Source organism: Varanus komodoensis, unplaced genomic scaffold, assembly GCF_004798865.1.
Source record: "Varanus komodoensis strain SLA01 unplaced genomic scaffold, ASM479886v1 scaffold38, whole genome shotgun sequence".
NCBI lineage: Eukaryota > Metazoa > Chordata > Lepidosauria > Squamata > Varanidae > Varanus > Varanus komodoensis.
Genome location: NW_025335909.1, coordinates 532,196 through 546,816, shown reverse-complemented (window position 1 = coordinate 546,816; position 14,621 = coordinate 532,196). Strand labels below are relative to the sequence as shown.

General features: G+C 44.7%; 1 protein-coding gene across 11 annotated transcripts in view; it reads right to left on the bottom strand.

Annotated features, from left to right (window-relative positions):
- The window catches only part of HIC2 (HIC ZBTB transcriptional repressor 2), a 110,063-nt gene that overhangs the window by 67,646 nt on the left and 27,796 nt on the right, over nucleotides 1-14,621 (bottom strand). Inside the window, exon 1 of one of the 11 annotated variants that reach the window (XM_044440774.1) lies at nucleotides 14,324-14,362. The exons of the other annotated variants lie outside the window; for them this stretch is intronic. The gene's annotated coding sequence lies outside the window, so the exon portion shown is untranslated. Of the gene's footprint in view, nucleotides 1-14,323; nucleotides 14,363-14,621 lie in introns of those variants that run through there. 11 annotated transcript variants of the gene reach the window in all.

The following is a 14,621-nucleotide window of genomic DNA, read 5'->3' as shown; positions in this document are numbered from 1 at the left end:
AAAAACCGCCCAAATTCTAAAAGGGCAAAAACAGCCCCCAAGCCAACAGACCAACAAGTATGTAGAAGAAGCTAATCTAGTCTCCTTTGGCAGGGAGTTCCACAGCTCTCTCTCTCTCTGCCTTTGCTGGTGGCAGAAACGAGAAAAAGGTCTCCCCACAAGATGGGAGGAAAAATGTATTTGTAGCAGAGCTTTTAGAAGGCTAATGGGCAGTATGGTTTGCCAAAAGCAATTTCTGTGGGTGAGGTACCGCAACGTTAGGTTCCCTCCACGCTACTCCCATATCGAGCCATCTTCTACTGCGGAGTCCAAGTCTAGGGGAGACTAGTCGGACCAGCACATGGTCTTCAGCATCCAAAACAGCTGTGCTTCCCATTACCTGCAGCGATGGGGCTTGGCTAGAATTCTAACCAGGAAAATTCTAACTTGCTTGGCATCCAGTGCATTGGAAAAGGTTCCGTTTGCATTGGAGCGTCGACTAACCTAGCACGCGTTCTATTCTCTTTGCCAAACAGCAACAGTTTTTAAAAAGAAGCCTATGGTAATGCTTCATCCAAAAGGATAAGAAGTGTTTAAGCAGAACTAGTGCCAAAAAGAAAAAAAGAACACTTTATGTGGTTTAAATGCTATAGTAGTTTGAATTATTTTACTGGATTACTTGTAAAAAGTTAAAAGGCAATATACTTGCCTCACTTTGTTTAAATTTATGGGGCGCTGGGAGTAAACAAAGGCAGTGGAATCCATTGACAGACCAACAAATTTTAATTCCCCAAACACCAGGGCATCATATGCCGATAAACACTAATCTACTTCAAGCAAGTTTGGCTTTCTTCCAACTCAAGTTCTTGGGGCACATTCGTTTCTATTCTTGTATTTATTTAATTTCTTTCCTGCCCAATAGCTCAAGTTCTCTGGGTGGCTCACAGCAATTCACAAAAACACACACCACAAAGACGACAAAAGACTCACATAAGAGCGCAAGGCAAGCCAACCTGGATCGGACCCCAGATCCATCCAGTCCAGAGTTCCATATGCATAGTGGCAAACCAGCTGCCCACAGGATCCCCCACCCCAAGCAGGGTGGGTGCAAGCCCTCCTCCCACCCAAGCTCCTCAGCAACTGGTGCATGCAGGAAAGCCACCTCTGGCAAAGGAAGTAGTCCATGGCCAGCAAGGCTAGTAGCCATGCAGAGCCGCCTCCCCCATGAATCCTTTCTTTTTAAAGTCACCCAAATTATTCGCCACCCCTACTTCCTGTGGCAGTAAATCCCACAGCCCAAGGAATTCCCAGACCTTCCTTTCACCTGTCCTGAATCTCCCACCTATCCGCTTGATGGGTGACCCAGGTTCTAGTATTGTAGGAGAGGGAGAAAAATGTTTTTCCTCTCCACTTTTTCTACACCGTGCATACTTTTAAGCACCTCTGTCATGTCTCCCCTTCCGTGCATTTCTTCTGAGACTTTTTCTAAATCCTAGTTGTTGTAGCCATTCCTCAGCACAAGACTTGCCCCAACCCATCATGGTTTGCCGCCTTTCTCCACTCTTTTTCCAGCCCCAAATGCAGACAATGTTTCAATATGCAACATTTAAAAACAATGTGGACAGCTAAACAATTTCGATACAAAACTAGACCTCAAAAGTTAGGCTGAGCTCTCCAAGGCTGTTGTTTGGCAGAAACATTCAGACTCGGATCCAGGGCACCTTGTCTCCATTTCCCTGAGACAGATTGGTATTTTCCTGACATCTATATGTAGTTTTTCATATCCTTGCTAGGGATAAATCCCCTGGAAAACACGAATTGTAACTATGATATTGCCCTTGCTGAATACCAAATGGACAATGGGCATCAATTCAGGGTTAGTAAACTGATGGAATCAACATTTTATTATTTATTTATTAATTAAAACATTTCTATGCCGCCCCATTCGCCGAAGCCTCGGGGCGGCTTACAACAATAAGTTAGGTCCTCATAAGTAAAAATTAAAATGTATACATTAAAATAAAATACAACTATACAATATAAAATAAGCCGCCCTGGCCAGATAAAATTCAATAATATTAACATTTAAAATGCTGCTTAAATAAAAAGGTCTTCGCCTGGCGCTGAAAAACAAATAACGACGGAGCCAGGCGGACCTCTCTAGGGAGCGCATTCCATAACTTAGGCGCCACCGCCTTCCATGATAAAACAAAGCACTGAACATTCAGGGAGATTTGGGAAAGTGGATGCCCTACCTCACAGGTCACCTGCTATGGGCGTTTCTGGGCACTGAATGACCTCCATGAGAAAGACTTTGCTACTGTGAAATTTCCCCTAGGAATCCCCTCAACAACACAGAAAAGCAGAGAAAACACATGCCCTTGGAACACGCACCAAACATGTATTTTAATTTTATTTATTTCTCTATTTATTTAAAAGCTTTTCTATCCCGTCCCCTACAGAATGTCTCGTGACAGCTTATAATAAATAAAGAGAATAGAACAGCCCCACAGCATCCAACCATCAATTAAACCCCAAATAACATCAATTAAATCCCAATTAAATCCCATTAAACATTAAAATAACAGGAAAATTAAAAGGGTTTTGCCTGATGCTGAAAAGAATATAACGTGGGCGCCAGGTGAACCTCTCTGGGGAGTGTATTCCATAGTCGGGCGCCACCACAGAGAAGGCCCTCCTCTTTTATCTTCTGTTAACTATCCTGGGTACCTCGGCTAGTGGGTGGTATACAAATGAAGTAAATAAATACTGGGACAACCCAAGAAGCACAGATGGTGGTTCAGACCCATTCACAGGATGTGACCATAGACAGATGCACTACCTACTTTCTACTACTTTTTGCTCATTTTAAGCCTCCCAAAAAACTAAGACATTTTTAAAAATTTAAAAAATAGAGCAGACAGTAATGGTTCTATCACATTAAACCTGTTAGTGAATTTTAAATCTTTGCATTGTTGCTAACTTTCATTTTATTTTGATTTTTTTAGTTTATACTGTAGTTTTAAACTTTAATATTGCATTTTGTGTTGTATTTCATGATTTAATTCTTGTGAACTGCCCACAGAACTCCAGCTTAGGAATGTAAAAAATGAGTAACAAACTGATTTAAAGTTATCCCTGTTGGAATCCTCAACTAAATCAGAAACGTTTTAAATACCTTATTTATTTAATGTATAGCTTGCCTTTCAAAAAACGGGGGGGGGGGGGGCAGGGAGCAGCTTCAGGTGGCTAACAGTGAAATACCAGATTAAATAACACTTTAATTAAAAACGTAAAAACAAATGAAACACACGCAGTAAAGCAAGTAGATACTTATCTGTTTCCCCTGCCTATTCAATCATCTTCAAATGATGCTGTTATAAGCAGAATATCCCAATTCCATGCGCATGGAAGTTTACCAGGTGAAGAGAGATCAGAAGGATTTTACACCACCTAAACCTGGGACTTTATTCTTTGAGTGTCGGCCCTTCCAGCTACCTGGTCATTTGGCTTCTATGAACTCCCACTTTTTCAACCCAGCAAAGTGCCTAGAGCAGGGGTCGGCAACCTTAAAAACTCAGTCATTTGGACCCGTTCCCCACAGAAAAGAAAACACCAGGAGCCACAAAACCCTTTTGACATCTAAAATGAAGATGACACTGCATATATCGTTTTTTACCTAAAAAAACCCAGACTGGTAAACCAGTCTCGTCAGAGTGAAAGCAAATGAATCTGCCCACGTACCATTAAACGTTCTGTTTTCTTCTGAAACTTTTTTTTCCTTGGATTTATCCATGGTTGGCCTATCTGGGGTCGAAAAGCTCAATAAATCGCATGCTGGCGGGTGTCACACATTGGCGGTTGTGACGCATATTTTGAGCGACAGGGAGCCGCAGCAGAGGGATGAAAGAGCCACATGCGGCTCCGGAGCTACAGGTTGCTGATCCCTGGCCTAGACACATCTCAGGGTCTGTTAATGTAAGGACTACCTCGTCAATGGGGGCAGTTTTATATTTCCAGAAGTGGAAGATCAACAACTGCCTCTCACTTCCTTCTTTGCAGTGGTCCGAAGGGCAGTGACACATGAAACCAGCACATCAGGCAACAGGTTCCACTCTCAGGAACGGCAAAACCTCCTCCTTCATATCATCTTAAGGCTCCGAAGACAGAGACATCCTCACTGCAACAGCCAAACAGCTCCACCTGGACACACACAACCTGGTTTTTCTACCCTCTTGACTGAGGGAACTCTCTCTCTCTCTCTCTCTCTCTCTCTCTCTCTCTCTCTCTCTCTCTCTCTCATGTGTGTGTGTGTGCGTGCGTGTGTGAGAATTGGCCTAATACAGGGCTACCAAATGCAAACAAAAGCCAGAGTGGTTAAGAAAGAGTGTGGGGCTGGGGGTCAGGAGATCTGGGTTCCAGTCCCCACTCATACATAGAGCTCACTGGGTGTCTTTGGGCCAGTCACAGACGATGCCACCTACCTCACAGGGTTGTTGTTGTGAGGATAAGAAGGAGCAGAAAAGAATTGTGTCAGCTGCCTTGACTTCCTTGAAAGAAAAAAATAGTCGGGATTATCACTAGAATAACAAAAAACAACATCAGAGAAAACTTCGCATACTAGAACAGGTATCGCTTTTGGTGTCCTTCAAAGTCCCTAAGATCCCAGTAGAAGCCTCTCAACTAGAGCAGGAGCACCTTCAGAGATATTTTTAAGTATGTTCAGCAGTATATCAACCTGTCAAATATACCAACCATGGCCAGGCATTCCTCCTGCCCTTTCCTGCCACTGACGAGCACATTGCCCCACGGCCCGTATAAAAGGAAAGCAGTGGCAATCCAGGCTTGTTAATCGGTGGCAGCACGAAACAGTCGGGAGAACGGCCGGTTTGTGCAGGAAGCAGCCAAGAATTAACCTGCATGCTCATTACAGCAGCCACACCAGGTGTAGCGGAAGGAGGACAGAACTGCACACCTTACACAAACAAACAAACACACACACACACACAAAACAAACAGAGAGAGAGAGAGAGAGAAGCAGCTAGACGAGCTTCCCACAATCTCACACCCTCGGTTTCTGTCTGGCAGCAACTCCCATCACTAAACAATGCTGGCTGGGGATGATGGGAGTTGTTCTCCAACACATCCAGAGGAAGCCGAGTTGGGGAAGCCTGGCTTTGTTGGAGTCCAGGCTGGAATCACTACGAAGCCATGACGCTGCTCAAGGGGCCAGTCACATTTGTTCAGCCCGACCCAGCCAGCCGACTTGGAGCCCGGGTAAAACATGCTTTGCCTGGAGCATTTTTCAAGTTAAAAGGAATATTACTAGTAGTAGTAACTTGCATTTATAAGCCACCTTTTTCCCTCTTGTGGGGAACCTAAGGCAGCTTAGGAAGCTCCATTTTATCCTCACAACCATCCCATTCCCACCCACCCCCCGCCGCCCCCCGGTGAAACAGGCTGGGTGCAGAGTCTCCGCCTGACCCAAAGCTCCAGGGACAAGAGTGGGGACCAGTCCTGTTGGGTCCACAGTCCCGAATTCTTCTCACCACGCCACCCTGGCTACACTGGGAGCAAGGAGCCAGCATCGCTTAAAGATTTACACATGGCAAGCAAGCAACTTTACCAGTGTCACTACAAGAAACATTACGGCTGTTTTTGTTTTTCCTTTAAAAGGCAACAATTTCCAAGATTTACTTTGTGTGGGCTTGTCCAAATAACGCCATGACTTCAAGCTATAAGTTTACTCATTTTCCTTCTGCTTCCATAGAAAGAAAAATGCAGAGTTAAAAAAACCCAGTACCGAAAAGACCATTCCGCCAGTGAACCAGGGCTGCTGCACAGAAAGAGAAGTTTTCCAGAAAACCCTAAGTTAGCACAGAAGGCTTTTAAAGGAGCGTCAAATAAAAGTGCACCACTAAGCATATGTTTGAAACAGAAAGAGAGTCCAAAGGTATGAAAATTCCATCTGCACAGCAGTTCGGTCCACTCATGAATCACGCAGGTATCCCTGTAGCAATGGCAAAGAAGGGTTTAAAAGCAAAGCAACTAATCTTTGTTAAGCTTAAAGTAGGTACAATGAAAATCCCTCAGGTTACTATTACATTTCAGCGGGAGGGAGGGAGGTCTATAAACTGGTTCCTTGAGCTATAAACTGGTTCCTAGACACTCCAAGTTGATTCCGTATTTTTGCTGCCTTCCTTCCAGTGCCCCCCAGCCAAAATTTAAGCTAAAATGTATGCCGAAATGCCACACCAGCTGCTGTCACAGTCCAAAAATGTTAGGATTTCAAACTTAATTCCACCCTGGTATAGGAGAACCATGCACACACATTCCCGTCAATCAGCCCCCAGGGGTAAAAGTGACAGGAGTCCCTGGATGGATTTCAGAAACAGTGCTGCATCTGGGGCCACTCTCTGGGCCATCTCCGCCTGCCGCAGAAGCATTTGCTGCATAAAAATCCACACACGCTCTCCGTCCCACACACGCACACTATTTTACTGCACATAAAACATAGTGGAGAGCCAGGAATGCAAGGCCACCAGCTGGCCTCTAGACAGAAGCAGAAAACAGACAGAGAACCAAGGCACTCCAAGAGAACCCTGGATTGATTAAAGAAATCCTAGCTGATTAAATCGCTGCACCCTAATTGATTAAGTCTCCATAAGAGGACTTGGTGACCCTTCAGGGAACAAGAAGTCTTCACTGGTTGGAGTAGCCTTCCCAGATCCGGCATGCCCAGATGTTTCACTTCAGTGTGTGATGTTGTGTTGGAGCAGTTCTAAGTTACAGAATTCGACATCATGTTGGGTGTTTACAGCATGCAGTGGGCTCCAGCCAGACCCTCACAGGCCTGGACAATGACAGGGACACGAACGGCATTGTCACACAAGTCAATGGTGCAGGGAAGGAACACTGAAAAAGGACTCTTCCGATACCTCTGCACTGATTTCCCAGTGCACAGCAGAAGTGCCTGACTGGATCTAAAACTCGCCAATTTGGCAAATCTGTACATTTCCGGGAAAAGCAATGTGACACGCAAGCTGCAGAAAACCTCGTTTGCTCGTGGTCTTTTCAGCCAGGCCTCCTCCGGCTTTGGAGTCTTCATTATGCACCACTGGCCCTTCCCTTTCTTTTCTTTCCTTCTCTCTCTCTCTCTCTCTCTCTCTCTCTCTCAAAGTGCTGAGATCTTCAGCAGGTTGGATTCTGCATCCAATAGCGGATTGCCTGTTTATGCAAAATCATCACATTCACCAAGCCGCTGATGGGAAAACTTCAGAGAAGAGATCGTGGGTGGCCAAACCAGCGAGAAGCTACATTTGAGAAGTTAGACCAGGCCCTAATTAGCAGAGGATAAAAGGACACTTTCTACATTTGTCCTTCCACATTTCTCCCTGGAAGGCAGTGCAATCCAACTTCCAACTCTACTCAGAAGTGAGTCCCACCACATTTTTATTGATTGATTGATTGATTGATTGATTTATATCCTGCCTTTTTCCTACAAAGGGCTCAAGGCAGCTTACATCTCCTCCTCCATCTTATCCCCACAACAACACCCCTGATAGGTAGGCTGGGCTGAGAGTCTGTGACTGGCCCAGAGTCACCCAGTTGGCTCCATGGCTGAGCGGGGACTAGAACCCAGATCGTCTGAGTCCCAGTCCCATGCTCTTCACCACGACACCACACTGGCACACTGCAGTGGAACTCTTACATAAACAGGTACAGAATCACAGCTTAAATTACCTGGCCTTGTTTGCAAGTAGAAACCGTGCCTTCCAAATTCTCCACCAGTCCTTTTATTTTTTAATGTATTTTTATACATTAAACGTACCACATTTGCCACATCTTTTAAATCCCTTTTAGCTCCCCTATCCAGCTACGCTACCGGCATCGACCAAATGCCAATCCTGAAAATGCCCCAACCTTGATGTGGTTGTGTGCATGATTAGATCAAGATTTGGGTGTTGTGTTTTATCAATGCACCCAAGTGCATGGAAAGACCCTTGATGCGATCATATATATAATCATACCTAGATCTGGTAACCCTGAGGACCTGCAGTGATTTATTGTTTAATGTAAATCGACGGCAGAAGAAAACAGATGCAAAAACAATGGAAATGTGCAGCCACCAGCACATGCCTGCATTCCAAAATTATGTTTTTGACATTCTCCAGGTTAAATGGGTATTTAACAAGGACGGACGCTTCACAGAATGCATAATTGAACTACTGAAACTGCCCCAAAATGGGATGCTAGCCACCCCATTAAAAGCCTTCCAAATGAGACAAACTCATGGATAAGGCTAGCAAGGGCTACCTGGAGACAGCATGCTGCCATGAGGAACCTCTGTGATTCCCGCTGTAAGTACCTGGTTGCCATGGTGGGAAACAGGCTAGTGAAAGACCACTTTTTCCTCTTCCCTCTCCGTACATTCTTCCTTGTGTGCTGTATATTTTTAGATTTAGCCTGTTTTACAGACTCCACGAAAATTGCTCCAGGAGCCTTTTTGGCCAAAGAATGTGATTTTAAAAATAAACTGAATAAACAATCAGGATTCCAGGTTTGGGAAATGCTACGCCAGGCTTTTACTCAAGCTGGGAAGGCTGGTCACTTTTAGCAACATGGAGACACCCAACGTACGGAAAGGAGAGGTTTTACCTAGAGGTGTGGAACCTGTTTCAGGCTGAGGGTCTGAAGCCAGTTTTGGAAAAGCCCTCCCAGGCTGCATTCTAGCAGTGGGTTGAGCAAAAGCAACAGGAGCGAACAAGACGAAGCGGCGGCGGCGGCTACTGCAGTGTGAACCTCTATCAGTAACCTTTTAGAATGGGAACTGCAGAGAACCCAGACAATCGGCGAGGCGATCTGGAGAAACCCCTGGACCCAGATTTGGTGTAACCCTTCCCTCTTCAGTCACCACTCCCTCTGCAAATCTCTCTCCCCAGTTTGGGGGGTGGGGTGGGGGGGAATCTTCCACTGACAGCAATGGAAACTTTAAAACAAGAAAAACAAGGTTAATTACTGCCCCTGGGCAGGGCAATGCGAGGAGGAGAGATTCTCTAGTTCCTGCCACTGTGGCAGAAAGGTTGAGAGCCGATGAAGGTCTCCAACCTGATCCAATGGGATGGAACTGGGAGGAGAGGGATGGGGGACATTTGGAACAACAACAGGAGCTGGACTGGTGAGGGAATTACCCTTTCGAGGGAGAGAAAGAAAATCCCTTCAGAAATGGCTGAAGGTTTTTGCAGGCAAGATCCAGAAGTAGGAAAGTTCCAGGTGTCTTCATGAGAATGATGCAACAGTTCAGGTTTGGTTCTGAAGCAGGAAAAATCCGCCCATGTTGAGCTTGTTCCCACAGCTTCTGCTTCAGAGTCTGCTGGCAGATACCCCTGGAAAGCTCCCCTATCTCCAAGCAGATCTGGCGTTTTCTCTGGGCCTCTGTAGCAGAATCCTAGAGAAAATGGGCAGGGCGGAGATTTGGGAAAGTCAGCCTTTGTTTATCTGAACTGATAAAGCCCATAATCTTGGTGGGACGGCCCTTCAGCAAAATGCCATCACAGGATTTGCAAAGGGGATGCTTGTGCTTCCATTCAGATTTCTCCAGGCCAGCACTCCCCAAGCCCCAGACATGTTGGACAACAACTCCCATGCTGGCTGAGAATTATGGGAACTGCAGTTCCACACAGCTGGGGGATGCCGGTTCGGGAAAGCTCACTCACTTTGCAGATCAGGGGCCCAGAATCTGGGAATGGATATACAGAAGTTCTTTCCCAAGTATGCATTTCCACAGAGGGCCTCTGTGTGTACCTGCAGATGAAAAGTGAAGTGATGTGGATCCAGTTCTGACTCACAAGGAGGGTGTGTGTGCACACTTCCCACAACTTGCTGAAAGGGGAGAGAGGACACCCCCCCACTGCATTTCTGTCACACCTGCACCAGCTCATCATTTGTGCTCTACAAGGAGGCAGGTTAAAGACCAGAAAGGAGGCAAAAAGGTGTACAGGTAAAGGTGGAACACTGGGAACCTAATCCAGTGGCTGTGCACATTTGGAAATGCCCAAATGCCTAGATCACAACTATTTCGAGACAGGAGCGCTGGAAGAGCCCGCTGCTAGAAGTGCTGCAGCTCAGCACCAAGACACATGAAAATATTTGTGCCTGCAACCCTGCAAAAATCACCAGTCCATTTTGACAACACAGGGCTAGGTTGTTTTTCTCTGGTTGCCATAATTTGTATACCCCCAGTTAACAGCCTCTTCTGTTAAAACAAGTAAACCCACAACAGGAATCCGAAAAATCAAGCAAAAAAAAAAAAAAAAAAAAAAGGCCACCAGTGTATAAAAATAAGTACAAACTTATTTCTGGTGGCTTCTTGACATCGGCTGATCCAGCTGGTTGTGGCAGGTTTTGCCCTTCTGCTCCAGAAATCTGAACCCCTTTACATTTTCTCAGAAGGATGACGAGTTAAATTACGTCATAATAATTTTTCTTTTATCTTTTTTCTTGGTTTGCTTCATTGATATGTGTGGGTAAAACAAAATGGTTCAGCTAGCGGACTGAAAAGACAACCAAAAACAACAAAATGTCTAAAACTGCTGCCAACACACACACACACACACACACACACACACACACACACACACAAGCTCTTTAAATGATTTCAAAATGCCCAGGGAGAATTAAAAAATAAGGACTACCATCAAGAAGAGCACATCCTGGCTGATGGCTAAACCCCTTTCAGAAAGGGGTTTTTCCTACAACCAAGATGCCACTGAATCTTGATTTTCTCTAATAGCTACCTACTGGACTTGCTAATTACATGTAAGGGCAACTCTGCTTGGTCAGACCTAAATTCTACTCAGTCCCTCAATCTTGGCTAATAACGCAAAACGTTTCCCTCTAATTAAAAATACCTTTATTAATATGTATTTTGTTTAATATTTTGTTCAATAATAAATATTTAACAAATGAACAAAAATGAACAAATAAGGAAAGAAAACAATCATTTAAAAGAAAAGAGACAGAGACAGAACTTATATTTTAATAGTGTGTTCAAGCGGCTTTTTCAAAAGAAGGAACGCGTTAGGACAATTAAGGGGCCAAGCTGGCCTCTACAAAGAGCCCCTTTAAAATGGGGCATTTTTAGTGGGGAAATTACTAGATGTACCAGGACTGTATGAGAAATAATGACTGATCCCTGCACCACAGCCTTGTTCCCGTCTGATAATCTGGCCCTGATCAAAATTTTCTGAAATCTCTGCCAGAAAAAGAAGAAGAAAAAAGAGCAACCAACTCAAGAGCACACATGGTCTAGCAAAATATCACCCTTTGAGACCACTTGCTCATAAATTAATCTCACATTGTGTGGCGAATTCGTTTGTGTGGTGGTGACATAGCCCCTTGGAAAGGAACCGAGCTAAATGAGGTCGGTTATCACATGTCTCAACTCTCTTCATTTGACCGATTGAGCTAAGAAGCTATTGATTCTTCATGAACCCAAATTCTAAATTCATGTGACCACAGGCCTCCAGGGTGGGGTGCAAGGGCACGGACAAAGAATGGTCTATCTTGGCAAAGTTATGGCCGCTCCATTCTTCCCAACAATTTCGTAAGGAACTGTGCGTGGAAAAGAAAAAGACTTCCAGAGAAATCCTCGATGCTTTATCGAAAACACTGTCCAAGGATGCCCATCCAGCATCAGCAAAGAAAGAAAATGCATTTTAAAGAGGGAAGGAAATCCAGCTTTCTTAAGGACAGTCAATTCATGTCTGTTTGATCCTTTGGTGTTCATGGTTTGTAATTCTTGTGAACTGCCCAGAGCTTGTGTTATGGGCCAGTACAGAAATGAATTAATACTACCTATTGCTAGTAATGATGATGCAATTTAAAATGTATACCACCCGCCTTTGTTTATCCAAGCAATGTAAAAACCAAAACAAGCAAACAGCACCATCCAAAGTTGCTGAACATCTTAAACTGGAACCCTCCAGACGTGTTGGACTCCAACACTCATAACCTTCAGCCAACCGCCATATAATGCCTGGGGATTAGGGGAGCTGGAGTCCAACGCAATTGCAAGGAAATAGGGCTGGGAAACAGCAAACGTAAGCTGCTCTGAAAACTTGGCCAATGGTTGCTATTCTAACCATCTGCACCAGCCAGTGAGGCCTCAAAGCACCCTAACCCAACCCTAACCCTAACCCAGACCACCATAAAAGGGTCCAGTTGCGACATATTTGCAAAGCCAGCACTGCCAGTGACGTATGGGAGGAACCTGCCCAGCCCGCAAGTTTCCCAGACCTCTTATTCAGCCTTCTTATTTTTAGGCTCACTTTAAAAATGAAACATACAAAACTTTAAGTTTCCAGTCCTCTGACTTGTGGAGACATCAAGGAAAACTGGCAGGCGATATTCTCCTGGGTCCCTCACTCTGGAGGCCAGTTCCTGCCTTCCACTGACATGAGTGAAAATGTACCAGGATAACCAACACACACCAGGCCCTTCTGTTCCATTACTATTACAAGTGAAATACTTTAATAGCTTCAGTTACCATATTTAGATTCTGGCTGTACTGTGCCAATAGCTCCTTGCTGCCCCCACCCCCACCCCAGCTTGCTGAGACCAGGAATGGGTGACCTTTGGGGGAAACTTGAAGAAATCACCCAGGTATCACAAAAACTGGCTGCCCCAGGTAAGGACAAGACACCTACCCTAAAGGTTGTCCGCAAAGACAGCTGGGTCTGATCCGCAAAAACCTGAACTCCATTTTTGAACCCACGGTTTTCAATGCCAACCCTGCTAATTTATGGAAGGCAAACTCTTTTTCCCTTTTCTCTACCCCTCACGCTCACAAAAACATGCTTTAAAAATGAAATTAAAAGGAGGCGAAGGCACCAAAAAGGTCTCTCGGCTCATCCTGTTGCCTATTCTTGGTTTAGTCAAATAGCTATCCTCAAGACTCTCTCTCACACATGTTGATTATAATATAATACACTGTTTATTCATCTCTATAAAATCTGTTTTCAGAGCCTTTTAATATGGACCTCTAAGAGGAAAATTGATTTTTCCTTTACTGCATCTCATCGTTTTCACTCAATTTTATGAGAAACAATTGCATTTTAAGGAGAACGAAAGTCAGATATAGCATTATTGCAAATTGTTTATCGGAGAAGAGTACCACCGTGCACTTCTTCAGATATTAAAGTGGGGCAGCTTGCAACAGAAACCAAGTCTCAATAATAAAACAAAACAAAGGTACAAACAACAGATTCCGGAAGACCAGCAAATGGCTCATCTGAACGCCCTTCCAATGTTTTTGGACTCCAGTTCCCAGCAGTCCCAACCAGTAGGGATAATGGGAGTTGGAGTGCAACCATTCGTTCTAGTTTTACAGCAGAGACAAGTGACCACTACAAAAGCAACACAGAAATGAACTACTGGGGAATGGCTCCTTTCCCAGCACAACAGAAGGAGAGAGAAAAAAGTGCCAGCCCCAAAGGGCACTCTGAAATTCCAGGTCTGAACCTGGCACATGGTCACAGTTCAAGAGCACATGACCGGCCCACTCCCTGGACACCAACATCGGTCAGCATCAGTCGGGGAAGCAAGAGGCTGCAGGTGCTGCGTCCATTTGCTAGGCTGTGGCATTCTATCATCCACTGCAAGACTGAATCAGATTCTGCACAAATGTGTCTGTACAAACTCTCCCAAAATACGCCACCCTTCGGAAAATGTGGATTTGCATGCTTCGTCAATGGGAAAATTTGCCTTTTCAGTCATTGGGGTTTTCCCTAATTTTCAAGGAGTAAATTTGAAATTTGCGTAAAATTACAAATGTAAACAGTTTACAAATCTACAGAACCTGCACAACTCAGGAAAAGCTGGTTTGTCACAGAATCCACTGATCAGATTTGGAGAAATATGAATTCATTGGGGTCCCTGTTGGTATCTCCAGCAACCTACCCACAGGAAAGAAATGATGAGTAAGGTCAAGGCTGGTGTTACAGGGCAAAAGCACTTTTCCTTGGGAATATTCCCCAATTTCATGTGCCGAGAGAACTCCACACTGGGACTCAGGGTTTGACTGCAGCACCTTTAAGAATGAAAGGACCAGATCAGGTGAACATACGGGTCCAGCAAAGGATGAAAGTCCAGTCAGAGACTTTTTTAAAGTGCAAATTCAAAAGCAAGAGTCATAAGTGAGCAAAATATAAATAGTAATAGCTATTGAAACAATTAATTGAAGAGAGAAGAGGCAGAGTGCAGAAGTGAATAACCCCAAGTCTGAGAGCCAAATTCGCTTTCCGGGGTTCAAAACTTCCACAGCTCTCCCCTCTGTTCCACTTACCATCTGGGGGCTCCCAGGATTTTGGGCTTTCTCCCCATTCTAAAAAAAATTGAAAAGTATAGTTTTGGTGGTTGTAAAAGCTTTACATAGGCTATTATTTTGGGCATTTTGGCCTCACCCATCACCTTTGGTGTTACCGCCTATACGACATCAATTCCAGAGAGCTTCTCCGAACTTGAGTCCCTCAGACAGAACCACCAGTTCCAGGTGCAGTCTACCTTTGAGCAAAATTGCTTGTTGTGCTGACTGTGCAGCTGAGGTTTTGCCTTTCCTTTACTCTAGTGTAACCGTGTGCAGG